A 19,016-nucleotide genomic window follows, 5' to 3' on the forward strand; every position below is an offset into this window, starting at 1 on the left:
TAGTGTGAACCTCTGGGCTTCACCCTAGCTTTGTGCTTGTCAAATAGGTTCTGGTGTCTGCTTCCCTCTTGGTACATTTTGTTTATGACAGTAGAATAAGACATTAGCCGAATAACCCCTGGAAGCTGCTGCAAGCGCCCCTTCCTTCTACAGGAGTAATGGATGAATTGAAACCGAGGCGGCCTCCTGTCAAGCGTTTTTCTCACCTTCTAAAAAGACACCGTTATCTGTCTGCCTTGTGACCTTCAGTTTGGGGCTTGTTAGCCTCATTTAAACGTTATCTCAGGTGCTGTAGTACTGGCCCCCATATTACCAGGACCTTCTCAGTGAGCTGGTACCACTGTATCTTACTCAAATTCTTTGATAATGAGAGGAAATGAAAATATTTATGAAAGGCATTTAAGAGAGAATTCAGTGTGAAACTTTACAGATTGTTTATTTTTAGAAACACAATGTATTTTTGCTGATAAGTATATAAACACAGGTTTTCATTTTCCTGATTATTTAGCTTTGGATAAAAGTTTAATTGGAAGTAACATGGTGTCCTCAGGTATCAAGGGTGACATTGCCCAAGTCACAGTGGAATTAGAGGAGTGTGTACTGTGTTGCAATAAAAGTAGCCCTTGATGGCTGAAGAGACGGAGCAGTGGCTGCTGTTTAGGTCTTAGCACTAAGTAACAAGGAAGGTGTCCCGTAAATGCCTGTAACATCAGCTTCGAGGGGTCCAACAGCTGCTTATGGCCTCTGCATGTGTACACAGGCATGCACAACCCATGCGCATACAAAGCACACACTCATACAGATATGCACACAAATAAAACAAATCTTAAAATCAGCATCTGAAATAAGGGTTCATGTTCTGACCCACAGTTCTTGCCTTGGGATGCTCCTGTGTCAGGTCAGCAGCAGGAATGGTCCTGGCAGATTCAGTTTGGGAATAATGAGGTTTCCCCTGCTGAATTCCGGGTTTCCCCTGGGGAAGGCTGCAGTATTTACTTTCTCGGTTCAGCTCATGACTATGAAATCATTGCTTCCTCGAGGTCCATAATGAGGGTGCCGGTCAGTTATACCATATTTATTTGATCTTTGAATCATACATAGGCTGTGCCCCGTCTCCAGGAAGGAAATGTAATCACTTTGAAAAGTTTAGGAGAGTCAAATATTTCCATCGTCTCCAAGGGCCAATACGATACCGACCCATTGATGCATGCAAAGTTAATCTTTCCGTAGTCTGCTGGAATCCTGAGCTGCTAGGGGACCTGGCGGTGACCAGCACCATGGGTGATTCACACATTCCGCAGCTGCTCTCTCTTTAACTCACTCTCTCCGCTGTGGCTCACAAGGTGGTGAGTTACTTTTGTCCTTGCTGTGGCAAGACACTTTACAAAAAGCAACTCAAGGATAGAAAGGTTTATGCTGGCTCCTGGTAGAGAGGATGTAGGAAGTCACAATAGGGGGAGTTTGAGGCTGCAGAGGGGAGATGGATGCTGGTGCTCCACAGGCTTCCTTAAAATGTTTTTTTTTTTTTTTTTTTTTTTTTTTTAAATTCAGTTGGGAACTCCATTCCACAGGACGGTGCCTCTAACATTCAGCGTGGGCTTTGCTTTCTCACTTCAACCTCTCTGGAAATTTCCTCAACAGCGTGTCTTCTCGGTGATTCCAAATCCATCGAGGCTGACAGTGGTGATTGGGGACCACAGCATCATAAAGGGACCGGAGGTGACGCTGAACACTAAGCCACCGGTTTCTTTTCTGTATCGTGCAGCCCTGCAGAAGTTATGTGTAGTCTTGGGTGAGATGAAACTATTCAGAGGGCACCTTTAATCCCAGGACCTGGGAGGCAGAGGCAGGCAGATCTGATTTCACTCAGTCTGTGCAGTGATACCCTGTTGTCTCAAAACTAAAGACAGACAAGGATGAAAAAATGCCCTGCAGAGAACACCTCTGATCAGGCTCAGCCATCTAAGCTCAGAGACAAAGCAAGCCCCCCCACCCCCCACACACACACTCATTCCTGGGAGCCACCTCATGGGGCACAGATGTGTCCCAGTCAGCCTTGCTCTGTGGCTTGCTTGTTGGTCCCTGAGACTTTGTCAGTCTGCAGGGTTGCTGAGGGCTGCATCACATGACTCGGTAGAGATGGCTCAGACCAGGCTGCAAATTTGAACACATTTGCTGATGCACGCACAGCTGATGGATTGGTCTATCCTCGGCTTTCTGGTGTTCATCCTTTGGAGTGATGCAAGTGCCTCTTCCTTGTGTTTCTACTTATTGATTGTGTGCATGTGTGTGCAGGTGTATCGGTGTGTGCACGTGTGTGTAGGTGAATCAGTGTGCATGTGCCAGGCATGTGGAGCCTAGAGGTCAACGCTGGTGTCTTGATCAATTGTTTTCCACTGAGCCTGGAGCTCACCAATATGGCTAGTCTCACTGGTCATTGGGCCCCCAAGGATCCTACTGCCTCTGCCTTTCTAGCCCAGTGGTTACACACACAGACCACTCTACCCCATTTTTGACATGAGTTCTGGTGATCAAACTTGGATCTTGATGCGTGCATGGCATGCTCTTTACTGACTGAACCATCCCCCCCAGCCCCCCCCCCCAACATACTTACATGTTCTCCCCACCCCAAGTTAGAGTCAGTAGGTCCTCTCATTTTGTTTTTTTTTTTTAATTCCCCACTTTTGTTAAAGAAATGCTCGCATTGCTGGCACATGGCAGGTTCTGTTGGCATTTTGTTCTCTTGCTTACACTGCCTTCTGCACAGTTACGCTTGTTGGTTAGTTGTTCCAGTTCACTGGGTGATTCTGCGTCTGGTTTGCCTCTGTGGAGCCCAGGATCTGATTGCCACCGTCCTTTGTGTAGGAACGATATGCTAGTGATGCCGGGGATGGGGGGGGGGAGGTAAAGATGGTTCACAGAAGATACGCAGCTTGTCATAATGTAGTCTTACCTAATGCCCGGACATGGTCTCTGAGTGGCTTATTCATTGTCTGTCTCTTGAGCCTCTAAAGGTCAATGAGACTGACATGCTAGGTCAGCTACCTGTGAGTGGTGATCCTGGAGGGGTTCAGTCAGATACAACACCCCCCCCCCAGTCACGTGAGTCACGTGATGGGACTTAATGGAGACCAGAGACTCACTTGTCACTTTCAGGCCTGGAGAATTTCCCATGAGCGAGTGGCATTGTTTGACTCCTACCCTAGGGCCCCTTGAACTGATAAGCTACTGAGCTGATAATAGGCTAAAACAAACCCAGGAGCTTTCAAGCATATTCATTAAGGAGGTGCTGAGCGCAGTGGGTGTAATGTGAAGAGGGCATGCTCTTGAGGGAACAAAGCTTGTCAGTAAGAGCTGTGGTGGTAGAGCATGGCTACCACTCATGAGGCCCTGGGTCCAGTCTGCAGGACCAGGAAGTCGAGAATGTTCTACTTAGTTGGGGTAGGGTGGGAAGAACATACTTTAAGGGCAATCGGGTTGTGACCATGTCTTTGTCCTCCTCAGAAGTTTCAAACTGACCACTGTGGATATTTGAGCTGAGCACTTTGGGTCCCACACCTGATCACCTGGTGGTGAACGCTGGATAAATGAGGCATTTAGTTGAGTTTTCGAATGTGATTCATATAACATTTATTTAATATGTGTGTGCTGCATGTGCACGTGTATAAATGTACACATGTATGCGTGTGTGTATGTGTGTTGGTGTATATGTATGGATGCACGTATGAATGCATGTGTAGAAGCCAGAGGTTGATGACATGTGTCTTCCTCAGTTACTCTCCACTTTAGGAACTGAGGCCTTGTCTCTCACAGATCAGCTAGTCTTGGTAACGAGCTTGCCCAGAGTGTCCCCTTTCCCAGCCATCGAGAGCTGTGGTGCTGAGGAATTGAACTCCTGTCCTCAGGATTGTGTTACAAGCGCTTTATCCACCGAGCCATCTCCCCATCCCTGATATATCATTTAAATGTACTGTTCCCTCAGCGATGTAGCTGATGGTAGAGTTCATATTCACCTTCTCGGGAGGGTGTGGGAACAGAATTTTAAGTACTCTTTAACATAAAAAGCCAACAACTTTTCGTCTCAAAAAAAAAAAAAAAAAAAAAACAAAAAACAAAAAAAAAAACAAAAAACAAAAACTCAGGGAAGAAAAATGTAGGACGAGTTTATATTAAATGAAAGTGATGTCATGGTGATAAGCGGGCCACTCTGGGACTCCATGGCTGCCTGGTCTTCACACTGAAAAAGGGTAGGAGTAACATGGATTAATGACCGTGCTCAAATGCGGTGCCTGTGAGCAGGCGGAGGGACAAGCACACACTCTGTCTCCCTGGAAAGCAGAATTGCTGGAGTTTTCTGGCAGGTAAATTTTGCTTGTCAGTGCCGGGAGGATCTTGGTCTACCCGCCCTCAGCTCCAGGGGCCTTCTGATTGTCATCAAAAGAACGCAGACAAGACACACACAATGTTCTATGGCAGATAGAGTTTATTACGGAGAAAAGAAAGACTCTCTCACGGGATGAGAGTGGGGAATGGTTCCAGGAGCTGTTGTGGAGGAAAGCACTCTTATGTTGAATAGCTTTAGGTCAGCTTGCACAAGCTGAAGTCATCGGAGAGGAGGGACCCCGTTTAAGAAAATGGCTCCATAGGGTTAGGCTGTAGGCAAGCCTGTAGGGCATTTTCTTAATTAGTGGTCATTAAACCATTAGGGGAGAGCCTGGCCCAGTATGAGCAGGTGCCATCCCTGGGCTGGTGGTCCTGGGTTCTATAAGAAAGCAAAGCCAGTAAGCAGCGCCCCTCCATGGCCTCTGCATCAGCTCCCGCCTCCAGGTCCCTGCCCCGTGTGAGTTCCTCCTATTCTGGGTTCCTTCAGTGACGGACTACAATGTGGAAGTATAAATCCAATAACCCTTTCCTCCCCAATAGAAACCCTAAATCAGACACTTTTCAATGGGTAAAAATGACCAGAGGGGCCATTGTGTTGACCTCTGTGGTTAGCTAGGCTTCATCATGCTATTTCTTTGTTTCTGTGATGGGCAGCTTTCCTGTCCAGGTAAATGACAGACTCATTTGGGAAAGGACAGTGGTATGTCTCTGAAACCTGCCTGTTAGACAGTAATCATTTTAGGCTACAATAGACAGAGTCCGTGCTAAAACCCGTAGTTTTGAGATGCTGGCATACCTAGCCTGTTGCCAATCCTCATGGACCACAGAAAGACCATCCACTTGCTGAAGGTGGCTCTTGGTCCATCTAGATGAGGGTCACTTTATTCACATGACACCGGAGAAAGTAGGGAAGGTGATGAAGACAGTGATTCACAGCTGAGTGATCTTGGTGGCCACTAATGGTCCCCGTTGGAACCAAGCTGATGTCCAGTTCATGTGGAAGGCCTCGCCGGTCTGCTCTGGGTCTCACTTTGTCCATCTATAAGATGTGCAGGGTTGGTATCAGTGTGCTCTAGGATCAAGCATCCCTTCCCCTCATTTTAGTCCACAGTGGAAGGGACTATTATAACTTCCTGTCATTTTCAACGTTAGTTGTGGCAATAGGCTGGGGGAAGCAGCTGGTTTAGGATAAAACTGTGATGAGTTGTTGGTAATCTGCTGGGCTTAGTTTTTCCATTTACCCGTTTATTGCTTCTTTCTTTAAGCGCCATGTATAAGCAGCCAAGCTAGATACTGGGAAGACAAAAGAGGAACCCTTCACTTTCAAATTATTAAAATCTAGCAGAGGAAAGCTTGGTAGCTCACATCTGTAAGCTCAGCATTTGAGAGGTGGAGGTGGGAGGATCTGGATGCTCAACATTGGTCTTAGCTGCATCGTGAGTTCACGGCCAGCCTGGGGTATGCGAGACCCTGTTTTAAATACAAACCAAACACACAAAAATAAAATTGTAGAAGTCTAGACGTTCATGGCGCTCCCTTGAGGTTCCGAGAAAGCTGCAGACCATGGTCAGGAAGAACATCAGATCTGGAAGACCGGAAAAGGCTTTGAAGTGCAATCTTCTAAGTGGGATATGAACACAGAAACTGTGAACTCCCAGCAGCTGGGCATGCTGGCACTGGGTCAACAGAACCTGGGCCCTTCTAGTGGGAGTCCAGTGGGAGCGGGGTGACCCATGGGGCTCTGCCACACACTGTTGTTCTGTTGACAACTGGCAGATTCCGGGAGGGGGAAGCGTGGTGTCCACGTGTATCAGCACTGGTGAGCTCATGTGGCTCTGATGGTTAGTTCCAAACTCAGAATCACGTAGACAGCTCTAACTAAAGTCTGTGGGACACAACACAAAACCAAAACCAGTAAAGAGATAAAGGAGTGTGCACGTAATGAAGTTGTGAAAGAACGGTGTTCGCTAGAAAAGTCCAATTAGTGGGAAACAGACAAGGGAAAAATAATGACAAGGCAGCTGGCTACATACATGAGATTGATGAGGTGGAGTGGGAGAGCATTAACCCTATGAGACCTGGGAGAGGAGGGTAGGTAAGTGGGGAAGGCTTCATGGAAGAGGGGCCACTTAAGCTGGGTGTTGAGGGATAATCAGGAGTTCTCCCAGGAGGCATTTCTAGGGAACACGTATACAGATACATGGAATAAAAAATCTGTCACATTCATACAAAGGCACACAGCATTAATTGTCACATCACACACTGAGAGACACAGTGTCATTATCGCATGAAAATGTCGAAGGTGGAAAACATGCATTTCTTAGTGTTTTGGTTAGTAAAATAGCTGTCTGTCAAGCCATCCATGAAATAGGGTAATTCTTGGGTTTTGAGGATCGTCAGTATGTTCTATTTAGATGCATTCCAACGAAGCTCAATTCATTTTTCTCTTCTTACCAGTTCATAATACTTTTGACCCACCAGAGTTGATATCAAAGTGAATTGTATTATTTTGTCACTGTGAGATTTATTCTATATGGCAGGCAATCTTGACTAATAGACCAGATGCCTGAAATTTTTCTTTGAGCCATGTATGTCTTTTTGGACAATGTTAGCTATCACTTGTGATTTTAAATTATCATCTGTAGAGTAAAGAGAGTGGGTGGGTTTCATGTTTGTATAAGCTGGGCATGGTGACACATGTCTTTAATCCCAGGACTTAGAAGCAGAGGCAGGAGGACCACTGTGAGTTCCAGGATAGCTTGGTCTACATAGCAAGCTCCAGGCCAGGCAAGGCTATCTAAAACAAACAAAATGTTTGTATACATTTGTTTATAGTCTGTCTGTGAGTGCACACAGATGTCAGAAGACAACCTATGGAATTCAGTTCCATCTCTCCCCTGTGGCTCCTGTGGATGGAACTCAGGTTATAGGGCTTGTCAACAAGTGCCTTTACTTGCTGGCCCATAGGTTTTGATTTTTTTTTTTTTTTGAGACAGGATTTAATTCTGTAGGCAGGCCAGGCTTACACTCCTGCCTCAGTCTTCCAATGGTAGGATTACAGATATGAACCACAGTACTCGGCTTAGGCTGGTTTTAGAAGGACCATACCAGTTCTGCTATCAGGACCCTGCACGTTGAAACAATTATCCCCACCACACCGCACTATCCAGCTGCGTCTCTATAGAATGCACCGTGGTATCAATCAAGTGTCTGCCAATGTGACTTTACAGTGAAAGATTAGTCCTGCCTGGTTCCTCTTGTTCTGACCACTCAGCAATTACTTTTCGTGCTTTAATCACAATTACAGTAATGAATATCATCTCTATCTTAAAGTTGAGAAAACTGGAGGTTCAGATTATCTGAAATATAGACCCATGCTCTAGACCTGGGTGGCAGAGTCAGCCTACTGGCTCCACAGTGTTCTCCTGTCAAGGATGGAGATGCTACACCACATCCTTAGCACCTAATGTGGTCCATGCTGGGCCCTTCAGTCTACACATCTGAAATCTGGAATCAGAAACATTTGGGGGTATCATTGTTAGCAATTCAGAAAATTTGATGAAGTCTATACAACTATTCCAAAATCTGAACATCTCTGTGATCTGAAATGTGGTCCCAAGAGTTTGGGTAGGGGACACTCTTATCTGTGTATCGTGTAAATGTCAGAGGTTCTGTGGGGTCTTAAACTAAGACACATCACTCAATACTGAGGATCCAAGGTAAGGTAAGAGAGCCACTGAACTCAGGAGCTGGAGCCCAGCCTGAGCTATATAGCAAGAACCCAGCTCTAAATAAATGAACAAAAAATGGCAAATCTACCCTTCTCTCCTCATTTTTTGCAATCTGTTTCCTGGTGGGTGTGGGGGAGTATTTTCTGGTTTGATGATTAATGGGCCACGAGTACATCTCTGGGGAACATGCCAAACACAGGTTTCATTCTCTGTAATTTGAGAAGACCTACAGACTGCCTGTTTGCTAAGAATGAGTCCTTCCTCCTCTGACTTCCCTCCCCTGCATGATAACTCTTGGAGACATGCTGGCCTCACTAGAGTCTCGGCTAGTCCCTCCACCCCAGGGGTCCTCTCTCTAGCGTGGGCTCATTGAACCACTTCCTGCTCTTCTATTTTAAAGTGGCCACTTGTCCCTGGCTGCCTGACGACCTGTCTGTCTGCACAGCACATCTCTCTAGGATATTTTCATAACTTTGCCCTCTGTTTGTTTTGACTGATTTTCTTTGTTTGAATGGAGCTCAGTGTGACCGCAGACATTGTCCTACACTGTATGTCCAATTACCGGAGTAGTTAGTAGCTTGGCCACTCTAGGCTCAGCTGCCCATCTGGTCTTTCTATTTATCCTCTACTTGGTTATCATCTGCCTTTGCATCTATCAACCTCTTTATCACCTATATCCAGCTACCTCATTTTTGTCTACCTACCTATCCATTTATCTCCCTCCTTTTCCTGTCCGGGCTCATTGTCTTCTCTTCCTCCCTTGCCTATCATCTGTCCATGCTTTCTGGCTTCCATTCATCCATGTGAGGGTATGGGATGGAGCAGTAAACCTCCCCCTCCAGTCAGGGTGGGGGAAGACCCTTAGATTTTCTTTATAGTTAATCATTTAACTCTGCACACATTTCTCTATAGAAATTTCTCTATTTCTTTTTTTCCCATCAAGTCTGTGATATAGCACAATGTTGAGATGTTGACTTTTAACCACAAAATTCAGATTGTGACAAACTGTTTCTCACTACTTCTCTCTGATGTCTTTTGGCAGGGCTGAGTGATTGACAGAGATACCTCTTCAGCCAGCTCCTTGTGGATGAATGAATGACTACGCTCAGCGTTGTCTACACACGTTTTTCTACTTAAGGGTAAGTTTGAGGCATTGTGTCTCACATCTGTGAGAGTCTGTGTCAGTCTGGTGTCTTTGCTGAATGATCACATTCCTGTGTAGCTGTGAAGTGTATGGGAAACGGGGGGTGGGGGGGTGGGGGGGTGGGGGGGGAAGGCAGTGGATTCCTCAGTGCTGATATGGAGGATCTGGCAGTCATGGGCTCCAGTCTGAGTAAATTATCACAAAGGCACTTGGCTGGATGATCTGTTCAGTGTGGAAATCTGCCCAGTCCCTCTGTGGGGCTCTAGATGGAGGAGATGGAGCTCGCCAGCTGTGTCTTGGATGTCAGGAGCTGATTGACACATGTTCAAACTCCGCAGCATGTAGAGCCTCCCACCTGAGAACATTTAGGAAGTACAGTTTCTGGCTGGAGTTGTAGGATAGGTAAGCTCCAAGCTCTGGACATAAGGAACCCATCAAGGTGAGGTAAGATTCCCACTGCATCGTTTAGACTGTGCCATCCTGGGGTTTTCCCTGGTAGATGTGTTGTTGGAGAGGGCAGTATTCCAGGCAGTGTCTGGGGAAGAGGCTGGTGCGAAGCCGGGAAGGTCTGTAGCCCATGATGCTTTGCAGAAGTGTGCTCACAAAACAAACTTCCAACAGCCTTTGCCTCTCTTTCCTGGTTTGTTGCATTGTACAAAATTAGCTCTGAGCTCACGGATCTCCCTCTGAGGGTCCAGAAACCACCAATCAAATGGTTGCGCGGCCCCTGTTCTGCCACCGTATTTTAATTTTCTGCTGAATGATGATCCCTCCCTGATACCTGCTTTGCTTGTTCATTTGCTCATGTATTTGTGTATCAACTTCTGTCTGGTTCATTGCTGCCTGGTTCCTGAGCCCACATCTGTGCATGGTGCACAGCAGGCAGTCCTGTGTGTGTGTGTGTGTGTGTGTGTGTGTGTGTATTTGTGTATTTGTGTGTGTGCATGTGCACGCACGTGTGTTTGCGTGCATGCGTGTGTGTGTTTGCGTGTGTGTGTGTGTGTGTGTGTGTGTGTGCATATATGTTTGTGTGGTGTGTGTGTGTGTGTGTGTGTGTGTGTGTGTGGTTTGATGTGACGTGACCATGCATCTCTGTGTGGTATGGAATCCAGGGGGCAACCTCAGGAGCCGTCCATCTTAATTTTTATTGAGACACAGTTTCCAACTGGCCTGGCTTGCTATTTGGCTAGGCTGACTGGCCAATGAGCCCAAGAGACCCATATGTTTTCACCTCCCCAGCTGTGGGATTCCAGGCTCACACTGCTCCTGAAATTTTTTTTACACGAGCTCTGGGGATTGAACTGTGTTGTAGAATATTGTCCCCTGAACACAATATTCACTGTCTTCAGGACAGCTGCAACTGGTTAAGACCCCTGAGCCTGGCCTGTTGACTGTTGATCTTCCATCATAGAAGTAAAGGGGGAAGGGGAGCCATTGAACCTTCACCTGAGATCCCAGCCATCCCCTTAACCCTGCACCTCCTGGCCATTAGTGCGCAATTCTGTCCTAATTTCATGACTCTGGAGATGTTAGAATTTGTAGTCTGTGGAAGGTTAATGGGGTGAGGGCACTCCATCTAAGTAGCTCTAGATAAGTCACCGTTCATGCTGGGGCCAGCCTTTTGGTGGTATTGCTGCTTTTGCGGGGTTGTGGCGGGGGAGGATGTCATCTATGTTTCTGTGAGTAATCCCTCCAATATGCTCTGTAAGAAAGCGATAAACTCACTCCCAGAAGTGTAATTTGCTGGGCTCTGCTTTGGTGGGAATGGGTTCCCACACTTGGTGGCAAGGTCTATGTCAGGCTGGAGTTTCTAGGGAAACGCTGTATACATGTGGGCGTACATGTACGTGGAGGCCTGAGGTTGACATCAACCACCTTCCTTGATCACTCCTTATATACTGAGCCAGGGTCTCTCACTTGAATCTAGAGTGTGCCAATTTGGCTTGTCTAGCTAGCCAGCTTGCCCTAGGGGTCCCATCTCTGCCTCCCATGTGTTAGGATTAAAGTTGGCTGCTACCCCTGCCTGGCTTTTCTGTAGGTGCTGGGATCTGAACTCTGGTCCCCACATTTGTGGGCAAGTACTTTACTCGCTGAGCCATGTACCTCCCCCCACCGGCCCCCCCAAATTATAGATATTTAATATACCAGCTGGGTGTAAAAATGATCTTACCCTGAGCTTGGCTGGCTTGCTCCCTTCTTTTCCTTAAAAATCTCACAGCTTGATGAAATGGGAAGTGTGTATCATTTGCTCATATGTGTGGACCCTGGCACGGGCTTGTCCACTGGACCCCAACTCCACCTGGACATAGCCCTAACCAGGAGCCAGAAATAGACCGGCCGGTGTCTCAGGAATCTGCTCAGAACCTCCTGAGCTCCAGGGAGACCAACCTGGGGTCTGTTTTCTTTGTTTTATCTGATGGGCAGGCATGCTTCTGGTGCATGTGTTGAGGCAGAGGAGGAGGGAATGCAGTGTGGGGCAGGACATTCATGGCCAGTGACTTCAGCAGTGAGGAGGCAGGTTGGGGAGAGGGGAGTGAGCAGATAGGGACCGGAGAGGAGTCTTACTAATTAGTGGGAGTTTGAGAGGGATTAAATGATTGCTGAACCCGCTAGAAGGTATTCTCAGCTGCCTTTTTTTTTTTTTAAAACAGAGTGTGCTGAGAGGCACCCTTTGCTCAATAGATTTAAACAAAAAGAGAGCAGCCCATCTGTGCAGGCGATGGAGGAGGCCCCCAAAGTAAAAGGAAGCTTGGGCTTTGTAGACTGCTCTGTTCATCTCTTCTCCAGCTTCGGCTCACCAACTCTGGTTTGCACTCATTAGGAGCCTTGTAGCCTGTACCACTTTAGTCTAAAAAAAACCCCACCGAGTTGAGTGAGAGGCTGGACAAAGCACCTTGGTTACCTTTAGAGCCAGGCAGGGTAGGATCACGTTCTGGGGGGTTCAAGGATAACCCTTTAAAATGCTGTAAATGGCATTCAGGGCTATTGTTTATAGGCCAGGATTCCATGAGCATTTTTTCCCTAAAAGATTTTCTTTGTGTGTGTCCCCACCAACAAGTTCATTTTATCTTTTTAGTAGCCTGACTTTTTAAAACTACGTATTGCATGACTTGCAGTCACATCACCATTTACTACTGCGAAGCAATCCATTTGAATTTCATAATGGAGGTTGTAGGGGACGGAGAGATGGCTCAGTGCTTAAAAGCACTTGCTGCCCTTTCAGAGAGCCAGAGTTTAATTCCCAGTGCCCACATTGAGCACCTCACAACTGCCTGTAACTCCAGCGCCAGGGGGTCTGATGCCCTCTTCTGGCTTCTGAAGGGATTCACATGCATCTGTGCATTCAAACAGGCACAAGGCATACACATCAATAAAGAACACAATGCATACACATTAAAAAAATAAAAAACCTTTACAGGTCTTAATTCATTCTTTCATTTTGAATTGTCAAAGTAAATTTATTTGGATGTATTAACTTATAGGAAAAAGTTCCTAGAAAGGAAGGCTTATGAAGAATTAGTTTAAAACTTTAATTTTGTCATATAACACTTGTCTGTTCTTAGAGAAGTAACTAGTTGTTAAATGAATGAGGTTTGGGGCAGCAAGAAGGCTCAGTGAGTAATTGTGCCTGCCACCAAGTCTGAATACTTGAGTTCAATCCCCCGGACTCACGTTGTAGAAGAGACAGGCTTCCATAAATTGTCCTCTGACCTCCACACGTGTGCGGTGGTTTGTGAATGCACATGCAAGCGCTCACATGCATGCACACACAAACACAGAGCTTTTAAAAAAAATTAACAAGGTTTGCTTGTTATGTGATGCAAGACAACACTCGAACCTTTTGAATATTCATGATATAAACCTCATTTCCATAATGATCAAGTCCTTTAGGCATTTTTGCATATCTGATATCTTTTAAACACTCAGAAAAAGGTTCTGTTTTGAAATTTAGATTTACACTGGCTTCAGAATGATAACTATTTAATTTTGAATTTTCTCTGACTTAGAGATTTTGAAGTCATTTCTAGTTTGCTTTAAAAGTTAAAAGTGTATTTCTCCCTCAATATCTAGCAGCCATTTTGGGGGGGAACTTATGCAGTGTGGCCCCTGTCATCACCAGGGTCTCCTTAGAGCAAGAGACCAGTCTGTGGCCAGGCAGCAGTGTGGTCCTGATGCTGAAGATGCAGCTAGAGGCTTGCCTGGGCATCCCCTTGAGCTGGAAGCAGCTCTGAAGGATGGCTGCGGGACTTGACGCAGAATCTCCTGACGGTTTTGTTTGATTGGCAGGGGTCACAAGTGGGGTGGTTTTGTTTACTTATTTGCATAGATTCACTGTAGAAAATAATGGATTTCTTGATGATATTTTCATGTCTGTGTTTTTTTTTGATCATTTATTGCTCTCTCCTTTGACCGTCTTTGCTTCTTCCCCTCCTTTCTATTTTCATGATTTTTTTTTAATGTCTCAATTGGACATATGAGAAAGCATGTCATGTTTTGTCTTTTGAAGTCTGGCTTATTTCATTTGACATGGTGATCATTAGTTCTGTCTTCGTTCCCACAAGTGACACACTTTCATTATTAAGGCTGAATAAAACTCCACTCTGTGCATAGACCATATTTTATCTTTTCATCTGTCGGCGGGCTGCTAAGCTGCTTTTAGAACTTGTCTGTGGGAGGAGTGAGTGCTTCTATAACATGGATGCTTAGGTATGTCCCTCAAGAGCTACCTGAGGTTCCTTTGGGTGTGTCCCTTTTGAGTGGTGTAGCTGGATCATAGGACAACCCCGCTTTTAGTTTCCTGAGGTTGCCTTCTTCTTAAGGAAGGTGTCGTAGGTTTCTATTGCTGTGAAGAGACCCCATGACCATAACAACTTCTGTAAAGGAACACATTTCATTGGGGCTGGCTTACAGTTCAGAGGTTCAGTCCATTATCATCACGGTGGGGAAGCATGGCGACATGAAGGCAGACATGGTGCTGGAGGGGAACTGAGAGGTCTACACCTTGATCCACAGGCAGCAGATGGAGACTGGGTCACAATGGGCATAGCTTAAGCATATAAGACCTCAAAGCCTGCCTGCATAGTGAACACACTTCCTCCAACAAGGCCACACTTTGTCATAACGCCACTCCCACTTGGGGCCAAGCCCTCAAACACATGCATCTGTGGGGGACCTTCCTATTCAAACCACCGCAGAAGGTAACAAGCAGCTTCTGATAGAAGGACTGACTGAGACGGCCATAGAGAGTCTTCTGTTCATCTTTACGTCCTCCTCACGATAGACGTCATCTCTCTCTCTCATTCATGTCCTTACTCATTCATGTATTCATTGACGTAGTCACTGGACATTCACTGTGTGTCAGCATTTTTTTTTTTTTAATAGTGGACTTTCTGGTAATAAAGGATCTTAACAAGATCTCAGCTAGATGCAATTTATGTTCATTTTAAAAGATTATTCTTTAGGCATATGCATGTTTTACCCACACTTGTGTGTGCACCACATGTGTGCAATACCTGAAGAGGCCAGGAGAGTTGCAGACTGCTGTGAACCACCATGTGGGTGGGGAATCAAATATAGGTTCTCTGGAAGAGCAGCCAGTGCTCTTAACCACTGGGCCGTCTCTCCAGCTTCCAATTTACATCCTCAGGCAGACTCTGTGTTAAATGCTTTGCGTTTAATGTTTGACTTAATCCTTACAGTAACCCTGGGAGGCAAGAGGTGTTCTCCCCATCTTACAGATTGGGAAACAGGCTCAGAGAGATTAAATCATTTGTATGAAATCACACAGCAGTATTGGAAAGACAGGCTGGAGAGGCTGTAATGCCTTGATCCTGGGAGAACCGGTCAGCCTCCAGGGTACCACAGCCAAGTGGCAAACACACTGCGTGTGTCTGTTGGATATTTGCATGGGCTTTCAGCATCTTACCTGGGAGGCAGGTCTTTGGACATGAAGGCTGCTGTACCCACCTTCACTCTAGTCTCTGGCTGATTTGAAGCTCTTGGGTTTGGTACAGCCTGGCTAGATTTGGAGTTTTTGGTCAGCTGGGGAGAAAAATCACCAGCTCAGGTAATATTTTTGCAAACCTTTGGGTTCTTGCATGCAGTGTTTCTGTAGTTTTGTGCTGGTTCATCTCCTGTGGTCTGAAGGATTGCTCTTCCACAGAAATAACATGGGAGATGTCCTTTTATGTAGGAAATATCCAGAATTTTTTTTTTTTGTTTTTTTTTGTTTTTTTGAGACAGGGTTTCTCTGTGTAGCTTTGCGCCTTTCCTGGAGCTCACTTGGTAGCCCAGGCTGGCCTCGAACTCACAGAGATCCGCCTGGCTCTGCCTCCCGAGTGCTGGGATTAAAGGCGTGCGCCACCAACGCCCGGCCCATACAGGTTTTTCTTTTTTTTCTTTTTTTTTTTTTTTTTTTTTTTTTTTGGTTTTTCGAGACAGGGTTTCTCTGTGTAGCTTTGCACCTTTCCTGGAGCTCACTTGGTAGACCAGGCTGGCCTCGAACTCACAGAGATCCGCCTGGCTCTGCCTCCCAAGTGCTGGGATTAAAGGCGTGCACCACCACCGCCCGGCTTCAGAATTTTTTTCTATTAGTGTGCCTGGACCAAAAAAGTCATGCTTGTGCAGGTTTAGCCTTCTGGAATCTTGTTTGGACAAAGGCAGTTTCTGTTTTTAACTCTTGTTTATTGTTGTTATGTTTTCCTTTATTTAACTCCATGCTGATGATCAGTCAGTAATAAGGGATGCTTCTGCTGAGCTGCTTCTCAGTAATTATCTGAGCAACCTTCAAAGTATGGCCGATATGGAACTGAGTTTCTCAGATTCAAAGCAGAGTGATTATTGATATCACCTCATATTACTTTAAAAATTGCCTTTTGACATTGGAAGATGAAGTTTAGTGGTTGAGCACTTAGCATGTTGTGGCTTTCATCATCAGTATCATAAAAAAATTATTTTTAGCTTTTCTTGGCCCTTTTTGTACTTTAATACATTTATTTTTGTTTTCATTTGTGGCGAGTGCTGCTGTTACCCACTCCATTTTAAGATGAAGCAAATAGATTTCAGATAGCATTGGCATTCCTAAAGTGAATTGCTGACCTGGGTTCTGAGATACGTCTATTATACTCACTATAATTTTATTTTTATCGTTTGTGGTAGTAGGGCATATGTGTTTGTATAAATTATTTTAATTTTTGTGTGTGGCTGAATATCAAATTCAGAGCCTGGTGCATGCTAGCAAACACTTACCATCACCAAGTCCTCGAAATTTAAAAGAATGCTTATCTGGCGACTTCACTCGTGTGTGTGTGTGTGTGTGTGTGTGTGTGTGTGTGTGTGTGTGTGTGTGTTCTTTTCTGCTCACACTTACCACCGCACCCTCTGACCCCCTCTCGTCCCCACCCATACCCCTCCTCCTCCCATGTCCAGACTCAACCTCCAAGTCTTTTTATTGTGTCTTGGCTTTTGCTCTGTGACCCCCGAGCTTAATCAGGGGCCTGTCTGTAGGGATGCGGATGTGGGAGCTGTCCGTTCGAGCACAGGGATCACCAGCGGCTACATCACTGAAGAGAGTCACGTCCTCTCCCCCCAGAAGCCCTCCACTGTCAACAGCAGAAGCTGCTTCCCATGAGCCTCTCTCTTATCCATCACTGAACGTTGATGGGCTCAGTCTTCTACAGCCCCTGCGCCGGCACCCACAGCTTCCACAAGTCCATGAGTGCTAGGGCCACATTTCGTGACTGGGATCCCTGCCATCCTCCGGCATTTCATTCTTCCTACCCTTTCTTCCATGATCAGACTTCATTTTATTCTAGAGGAATATTTTATCTCCACCATATTGTATCATTTTACACCTTCCATCTCTTCTCCAAGAGATGCAGAAACCCTTGTGAGCATGCCTTTGTGAACACGTGTGCTCGCTCCCACAATGTGGAATATTCATATTCTTGATTACAATCAGGATGACAAGTTTTGTTTAGTCTCCACGAGGCATTTAAGTAAAACAGTGTTTTTCATGGACTGACACGTGTGAACACATATGCCATTTACTCCCACCTTTTATTAAGAAAATTTGCAATTTTTTTCTGAATACAAAAAGAGATCAAAAGAACCATAGAGGGAGAACCCATCAGCTTGCCACTTAAATTCTATAATTGTTAGCATTTCTGTGATATTTGCTTTTAGCCATACTTTTGCATTATATGCTTCTGAAGTGAACACTTCCCAAGTAGCAATTTACATGTTTCTTGGGGATCTTTGCCAAGGCATTTAATTTTAGATGCCTGTTAACACATATGCCCTGTTACACCATCTTGTAATGGAATAGTAAAAAGATGAAGCCTGGCTTTCTGATTTGAAAATAGACAGGGTTTTGGAATTTGGGGAGAGAGGCCTAAATTGAAAGTATTTTATTGAAGCTTCTGTGTCTAAGGAATTTGAAAATCATCTTACATCATTTGAGACCCCGGTGACTTTGTACATGCTCAGAGCTAAAAAGTTCCTCGGGTGACGTCAGCAATAAAATGCATCAGACATTGCAAGTCCACTTGAAACGTCTGGTCATGGTTGGCAGTGATTTGTTATCACAGATCATTCTGACATTAAAGGGGCCTACTTATAAAATGTATCACAAGATCAGAATTGCCTTCACATCCAGAGGCAGGCGTGATAGAGATGCTCATGTGATTCCAGACAGACAGCTGTACTGACAGGGTGTCCACCCTCGAATGCTGCTGTGTTTCTGCCTTCCTTCTGGCAGAATGTTTCCATTTCTATCTAGGAGTCTTCTCCTTCAAAGTCTTTTCCCCTCACTCTAGATCATTTATTTATGTGTATATATTATTTGTTTATTTTGTCTTTTATTTTGTGTATGTATGTATGTATGTATATATGTGTGTGTGTGTATGTGTGTGAGAGACGTGCATGTGATGGGTAGAAGCAATGCAAGTATCTGTGTGTCCCTGTCTGGAGGCCACACATTGACTTTCGGGTATCCTTTCTATCACTTTCTGAATTATTTTGAGACAGGATCTCATACGGAACTTGAAGTTTATCATTTTAACTAGACTGGCTAGCCAGTGAACGCTCAGATTCACCAGTCTCCCCCCAACTTTACCCCAGTCCAGCATTGGATTCCAGGCATGTACTTTTATGTGGGCCCTGGGGATTGAACTCTGCTCTCCTGCTGTGCACACCCTTTGCCATCTCCCCATCCCTACTCATTTTTTAAAAAAGTAACAGCCATGATGCTGCTAGATGTCAAGAATCAGCGGTCAGTGACGTTGTGGTCCTCTTCGTCCTTCTGTATTTACCTAGGGCCTTTCAAAAACACATATTTGGGGAATTCCCATGTTTTCTGTTCTGTGACTTGGTTTCTATGGCAACCTTCTTACTCAGTCAGAGGCTGTGGTTTCTTGGGTGTGTATCTTTGCTCCGATGCCTGGTGCTGAACAGCTCTGTGACCTTGTAACTTCATTTATGGCCTGTTACCTATCTGTTGTTTATTTTTGAGATAGGATCACACTCTATGGTCCAGGCTAACTTTTCAGCTCCTGACAGTCCTGCCTCAGTCTCCCAGATTCTGTTGCTTTCGGGCATGGACCACTATGGTGAGCTAAGGCATCAGTGTTAAAATATGTAGAGGAAGGAGGCTGAATTGGGTGGTTTTTGTTGGTTTGTTAGTTTTTTTGTTTTTGTTTTGTTTTGTTTGGCTTCACCAGTATTAAGTTTTTGGCTCTGTGTTAATTGAAAATTTTTTG

General features: G+C 45.3%; 1 protein-coding gene across 1 annotated transcript in view; it reads left to right on the forward strand.

Annotated features, from left to right (window-relative positions):
- Tiam2 (TIAM Rac1 associated GEF 2) overlaps positions 1–19,016 on the forward strand; it is a 211,706-nt gene that overhangs the window by 62,096 nt on the left and 130,594 nt on the right. The window contains exon 2 of the mRNA XM_015996768.3: positions 9,157–9,253. The gene's annotated coding sequence lies outside the window, so the exon portion shown is untranslated. The remainder of the gene's footprint in view (positions 1–9,156; positions 9,254–19,016) is intronic.

The sequence above is a fragment of the Peromyscus maniculatus genome, chromosome 16 (assembly GCF_049852395.1).
Source record: "Peromyscus maniculatus bairdii isolate BWxNUB_F1_BW_parent chromosome 16, HU_Pman_BW_mat_3.1, whole genome shotgun sequence".
NCBI classification, from domain to species: domain Eukaryota; kingdom Metazoa; phylum Chordata; class Mammalia; order Rodentia; family Cricetidae; genus Peromyscus; species Peromyscus maniculatus.